This window comes from Lepisosteus oculatus, chromosome 2 (assembly GCF_040954835.1).
Source record: "Lepisosteus oculatus isolate fLepOcu1 chromosome 2, fLepOcu1.hap2, whole genome shotgun sequence".
Taxonomy (NCBI): domain Eukaryota; kingdom Metazoa; phylum Chordata; class Actinopteri; order Semionotiformes; family Lepisosteidae; genus Lepisosteus; species Lepisosteus oculatus.
Window position 1 is genome coordinate 73823585 of NC_090697.1, and position 7639 is coordinate 73831223.

The following is a 7639-nucleotide window of genomic DNA, read 5'->3' on the forward strand; positions in this document are numbered from 1 at the left end:
CCAATTGGAAGTATTTAATTCAGAATGGGATTCTGTTCTTTTGTAATTGTGTAAAGGTTTGTATTATTGTGTTAGTGATTGCCCAGAGCTCCATTTTTTATATATTAGAGAAAACACATACGTAACTAGAGTTAGAAAAATTAAATTAGCTTACATTTTCTTCAAAACAGGCACAGTAATCAAATTTTAACATAAGATTCTACTAATGTCTCTTAACCATACATACATACTACTGTATACTGTAGTACATTATGCAAAAGTATAGGGGTAGACTTGGTTATACTGTATGTGAATATGGCTATTGGCAACAGTTCTCTGCACTGGACCCTTATGAATGTTGAGACTCTACGTACATTTTAAGACAAGGACCGCCAGTAATTTCTAAAAATTTACACTTTACAATTGCGGAAGTACAGTACATGTGTGAAAGTACTTTTAAAACTAAGAACAGGAGGTAATTCTTTATGCAAATGGTTGTGGGAATCTGGTAGAAGCTACATGCAATGTTGAATAAATACAACTGCCTACCTAAATAAAAATCCTGGGTAAGATCCTTGGATCAGTTAGCAAGTAAATATCAAATGGGCTAGAATGACCCTTCTCTTGTTTGTATCCTTATCTTTCTGTTTGTTCCTCAGTAATTTCATCAGTGCCATATGAACGTCATGTAAATTGGCACCACTGCTGTGTGTTGTGGTGTATTTTGGATGGAATGGATGAGCAAACAAGCTATTAAAACTGCAGTTCACTGAAATACTGTACTTCAAATGCCATTAGCATTTCTGCTTACCAGGCCAATACTTGTGTCTCAGGTTATACAGCAATGTTGGGTTATCCAAACACAAAGGGATTTGAACATACAGTACTGTAACATGTCTTACAGCACAGAACGTCAAAGAACTCAACATCAATGGAATATTTTGTCAAAGAAGCAGTTTCACTCTGATCTTAGCCAGCAGTTTGTCTTATAAAGTTTTGTCAAAATCAGAGATGGTCCACGATGGGTATTGATAACCATGTGTACAGAATTCTTCTAAATAAATCTGTAGCTTTGAGCTTCAGCTCACTAAACAACCAGAGTGTAGAGGTTTGGCAAGTTTTTGAATAATAAACTTGGCTTTTCTTCTATTTTTCTAAATCCTTAGTCACGTCAGTCTTTTTGAATAAGTGCCTAAAGGCTATGTTACTTTAAATCTTTAATAAAAATAGAATCATATGTGTATATTACCTTAAAATCATAAGTAACTTTGTTCTTTAATCAGTATTATAGAAGGATTAATCCCTGACAGCAATTGTTTGTAATTGAATGGCTGTCAATAGATGCACAGCTAAATGACACCCACCACAGAGATAATTAGTTACTTCATGCAGTGTTGATTAATACTGGAGAGCTTTCACTGGTGCCAGCAGATGGGAGATCTTTTATCAGCACAGGGATCCAGATCTTGCTTTCTGTTAATTCAGATAAATATTACTCTAGAGTGAATATCAATGCAAAGTCAAAAAACATCTCTGCATTGCATTTCTTAATCCTAGACATTTTTCTCGGATGCTGCTCAGGTCCACAAAGTCTCGCAATCTTAGGATTCAAAATTGGTTTGAAGAGCACATACTGTATAGTATCTGTACTGAAAGAAATACAGGTTTTCCATTGATTTGTGCAGTGTGGTAGTAGACCTGAATTCAATTCTAATCTTGTACACTTGGTTTGTACTGTATGGTGTTTTCTGTTCTCCCTTTATTGATTTGTTCATTATGTCTGTACTCCAGCTTTCTGCCTCTTCCATTTGGCTACTTTCAATTTTCTCTACTGGAAATAGAACTTTTCCTGCCCTGCCCAGAGTGCCTCTCTGTCCTACACTTGTGATTTAGTATGGCTTGGGAGGATAAATGCAACCTTAATTCATTAATAGTGCATGAGTCGTGGTGAAGAATGTCCAGTCAGAAGACCCACTTCAAGTGGTCTTGTTTCATTTCTTATTTATGGATTGTTACTCAACTGTTAGTTTAAGAGGATGTAATTTACCCACCCCTGAAATGTGTGTGAATTGTGTTACAGAATCAACACCCCTATGTAATAACAAAAGCAAAGAAAATAGCACAAAATGTGTTACCAACCTGCTTCATGAATGTCATGGAAGACACTTGTAAGCTCTTAAATAGTGTGACAGGTCAAATTTTGAAAGTACTGTATGGGAGTGGTAGGGGGAGCGTGCTGCCACAGTAGTTACTAGGGCACTGGGGCCCTGTTTTCAATTCCTGGGTTGCTCTGGTTTTCTCCCTTAGTGCAAAAACATACTGGTAGGTTACTTGTTTTAGGGCAAAAATGGCCCTAATGAGTGTGTGTGTTTGTCGGTGTTTGATGGACTCCTATCCAGGGTGTATCCGGCCTTGCACCCTGTGCTTGCTGGTATAGGCTCCAGCTCCCCTGTGACCCAGGATTGGATAAAGCAGTTAGAAGATGGATGGAGTGGTTTCTCTGAGTGAGGTTGGAGAGACTGAGGAAAGGAACTGGAAGTTGATGTCTGGTCCAGACAGGAGATGCGGGCAGGTGGCCAGGTCCCTGATGACCTCAGGCTGCTGCTCCCTCAGGAGGGCTATAAGCAGTGAGAGGAGATGTGTTATCCTTCAAATTCTTCCCTGTGCACTAGTATGTTCAATTTCTGAAGAACCTCACATGGACTTTCTAATAGACGTTCAGAAGGAATTTCAGATCCTAGTCTTGCTCTCAGATGCCCCTTCACTTATCTCTCTTGCCACCCCATGTACACTCTTGCAACAACTTGCTACAGTAGCTCTTTACTTGCAATAGTGAGCAGAGGTTTGGGCAGTGTCATCCCTGTGGCTTGGCTGCCACTCCCTCTGCTAGGCAAGTTACTCTTGACACATGGCTTCCCTCTATCAAATTCATCAGGATCTAACTGAAATACTGAAAGTGCAGATTCTGCACAAGTGCGTATGAACAATTTACTAGTCAGTCTAGTATTAATCACTTTGTCTTTGCTACATCTTTTTTATTGTTATTAAAGTAAGGTGTAATGAGGTGGAAAACTCCTAATTATAGAAGAACCTTCCTTGTAATTGACAAATGCAAGAGCATTTGCAAATATGTCACAGCCATCATTTTAAATAAATCAGATGTTTAATATGAGTTCATCTGAAACCCACAGTGTCTGTTCTCCCCCTACATTGCAATGTAAGTTTTGACCCTTGCCCAGACTCATGCATATTTATGCAGTGTTAAAGGTTACATTTTTTATTCCCATTCTGCATAGCTAAACAATCAATTTCCATCCATCTCCTTGATTTTGCATTGTCTAAAATTTAAAGGGGTGATGTCTTAGAAAGGTCAGCTTCCGTGTAAGGGTGACGAGATAGAGTCTCCACCCAGCTGCATTATAAATGTGTTTGGAGATCTCGTTAAGCACTGTTAAAACCCAAAGTTACAATTTGCCTTGACCTAAAAGATGATTAATGGAAAGAGCACTACTGCTTTTTAAAAAAAAAATGATGCTCATTATTGTTGTATGTTCATTCTTTTTAATCACAATCCAGTGACATGTTATCAACCCTTGCATAAAATATCCCATGATTATGTAGCATGCATGATATTTTTCTTGAGCCATACACATTATCTGTAAAACAATGGTTCTTCCTTTTTTTCCTTCCCTTTATTAATGAACTCAGTACACCACTGAAAAGCGTCATCCTGTGCTGGAGAGGTGAGGATCGTGCATGCCTTCCTCCACCATGTGTACTGTCACAGCCATCTGCTATTGTGTAACCAGCCAGGCCCTAAGTGACTGCAGTAAGTTTGGGAATGACTGAAGCCATGGTTGGGCTCTCACTGACAGCACTGCAAGCTCCCAGGCACCCAGAATGCCCATAAACCCAGAAGATCCCTGCAAAAATCTTAGACTATTCAAACACCTTTTGGGGAACTTTGAGTGGAGTGTCTAGAAAAGCTCTATATAAGTGTCAGGAATTATTCATTAGGAGTATGCATTAATAATTTAAAAAGTATCTTATCTCTTATCTTATAAGTAGTACCAGTACCTCAAAAGTTTGTTTGAGGTGGTTTTGACCATTCAATAGACCTATAAATTCTGGTTTCTGTACTTTTTCCTTCTTAATAGGTGTATTACAGTCTGTGTTATTCTCACAAATCTGAGAATTTGAGACCCAGCCACGATGTCATCTTTTTTATCCTGACTGTGGTGGGCTGAGTTTTTTATTGAACCTCATTATAATTACATTGAAATAAAAATAAAACCAGATGAGATGTTGTGCAGTGGAAGCGTGGAGGTGAGTGGTATAATTATGATCAAATACATAAAAGTGCTTTCTTTGATAATTCCCCTTAATACCAGTTATCTCTAACTCAAGATCAAAGCTTTGCAACATGACAATGTACTGTAGATGTGATTTTGTGCCGATAAGTGGTGCGTTTCTTCAATTTGCACTGCCAATGGAAAACATATACGAAGCTGAAAAATGTTGCACTGCCCGCAGTGTCTCCAGAAAAGTATGCTTATATGAACAAATAAAAAGCTATTAAAAATATAATGGGAACCTATTTCAGCAGCCACCTGGGCATAAGCCAGTTGCTCATACAGTACAAACTAGCAAGGATGAATATGGGATATATATTGAGAGGAGGCAGGAATGTCAGTATAAACACATTTTAAATTTAAAATGTCTAAAGAGCAACTGGAATTTATTATTTCTTGCTTTTGTTTACCATTAGCCAATATCCTCTATGTTTGCAAGACATACTGTACTCTAGGACAATTCAGTATAGTTTTGAAACTCTAGTCCTTATATAAAGTTGTGCACGGAGACCCCAGCTCTAAAGCACTAAAGCTCTAAAGCCCTGAATCTCTTCTATTTCTGGGAACTGTTTAACACCTTAGAAACCCTGTTATCATCAAGGCCTTGTTAGGAAAAGACACAGTGGAATGGATATCTCTGGACATTACAAACTCATCACAAAACCTCAGCCTCTATAAAGACCTGCCACTGCCAGAGTCTCAAATCAAGTGGGACTAAATTCTAAATGAATTCTAAACACACAACTGGACACTAAATGTCTATTATTTAAGCTTGATTCATCTTATGGGCTCCCAATAATGTTTAAACATTGAGCAATCTGTAACTAAACTCACTGTGGACCAAATGTTTGACAAATCATGGATTCCAGGATAAGTCCAACCTACTGATCCTCAGATACTAATTCCAGCATCAATCTCATTTGGCTTCTACAGTAGTACTAGCTTGTTTGTGTCATTCCCAAAAGTACATAATAGTAAAAAATTATATTACTGCAGGTACTATCTTTGTCACTGTAGAAAATGTGATGCTCTTGAGTTCTAGTCTTGTAGTCTCAATGTAATTGTAAAAGCTAAAAGAATGTCAGAAATGTTTTGCTGTTAACCTTCATATACTTAAAATTTACCTTTGAGGTGAGAGCAATAAAAGCTTTATCCCTCCAATTTACAAAATCTAAATGTGCTTATTTCAAGTTTATAACACTGACAGACCATTATTCTATAGTTATTTGAAAGTTGAAAGCATGCCCCATCTTTGAAATGGTATTGCATCTTAGAGACCTTTGAAAACAGAAGCTGTCTTCAAACATTTTCATCAAAGCAGAACAGTTTTTTTCCTTTTAACTGAAAGTCCTTACCTCAAATTCTGTGGCATTTTGGAAACTTTGAGGTAGGTTTATAGATAAGATGTTTTAGAGGCAATCATCTGTTTTCTTTAACTCTTTTCATCTCAATTTTAAGCTCTGAGCCTAAAAAAAAAGTGCTCTTTCTAGGACACAGATGTGAAAATACTGCCAGAATGATACTAGATTTGATATAAATTTAATTTCTTAGCCATTTTAAAGCGGCTATAGATTTTTAGGAGGAAATATGGAATGTTGGAAAATGAATGTGATACTTTACATTTTTTCATTATGTAATGGAGCAGGTTACTTGACAGGTGCAATTTGGCCTCCCAAACAGAAGAGGGTGCTACAATTAAAGAGTCCCTTTATTTAATTGGACATACTACTCTGTGATATATGGATTCTGGGTAAGGTATACAACATAGAATATGAGTTTGTGTGTCATTTTATATTTATCTTTAGTAAATTTGTCATTTGTGCTAGAGAAGGTAAACAAGGCAGACAGAAATACCTTAAAGTGCTGACGCCCTGGGAGTCAGAATTGGCCTATAGACTATAGTTTTCTAAATACTCATTTATGTTTTCATTTAACCTGGCAGATTCAGTAAATGGCACCACTATAAATAACACAATATTGTTGTTGGGCTTCTGTACATTAGGCTTGGTTATTGTTGACCAGGGACAAACTTAAAAACAGTTAGTTTGATCATACAGTTAGCAAACAATACAGTCAATGAAATGCACTGAAAACATCAGATTATCAGGAGGTGGTTTTTGCGTTATTGATCATTGTTGACTTTGAAAAAATACTCATAGAAAATGAAAGAAGACACTGGGGATCTCATCTCTCAATTAATGAGGAGAAAATGGAAATCTTAGAGTACTGTACCATTAGCCTCTCTTTACAAACCATCATGCTTCACATTTCAATAGGATGTTAGTAGCACTTTATTTCCTGACACATTTTATTTTTCTGAGATACTTCTTTTAGCCCAATTGGGTCTTTTCTACTGAAGCAAGAATAGTTCAGGTTGTTTTTTTAATAGGCACTTTATTAAAGAAAATAGTTTTATGGGACTGGGCATCCTTGACGTAATATGGTTTTTAAAGTGTGTTTTACTGGGTCAGAAGATAAATGAAATTGCCTCTCTGTCACCCATAGCATCTTCCACAGTTGCCTTAAAGATTGGAACTAATCGTCAGCATGGCGATGGCAATAGCAACATTCTGTTTTTACAGAAGAATTGAACAGCAAGCAGTGTTACTTTTTAACAATATCAGCAAACAGTCTATTTCCACAGAACATCCTCCAAGAGTATGGTTATTTAAGAGCGTGAAGTTGCTATAATTCCTGTAAAGCGCTTTGAGAAGCCACCTTTAAAGGCTATAAAATCAAGTTTTTTATTATTATTAATATTATTATAAAATATGGATATGAATATTCTCTTTTGTTGTATCATAGTGGCATAGGAGACAGAACTGACTTCTCCAACTTTTGACAGTTTATATACTGTACATCTTAAAAGGAACATTCTCTTGTATATACAGTTTGCAGTACTGTATATTAGAATGAATACCTACAAGGTTAGGCTGGAAGACAAAAGGAAAAATTGGCAACATGAATTATAAATTTCCTACAGTATATCTAGACTTACTGTATACTGTATGTCTATTAGTCTACCTGTATATATCTTGTAAAGAATGAATGGACAATTTACAGGATGTATACTATCTTTTCAATGATCTTTGACTTCGCTGTGGCTCCAGAGGAGACTAACCAGTCAGGTACAGTGAAAGACCTGAGAAAGAATTCCATCAAGGGCTTGTGTCAGTGCACTCAGGATAGCCAACCTGCATGTGTGACATACGCCGCCTGCAAAAATCAAAACGTCACCTCGCCAGCCAATCTTAAATCACAAACCCAGTACCTAACAGCGGGCTCCCACTGGGAAAAATCAAGAAAAC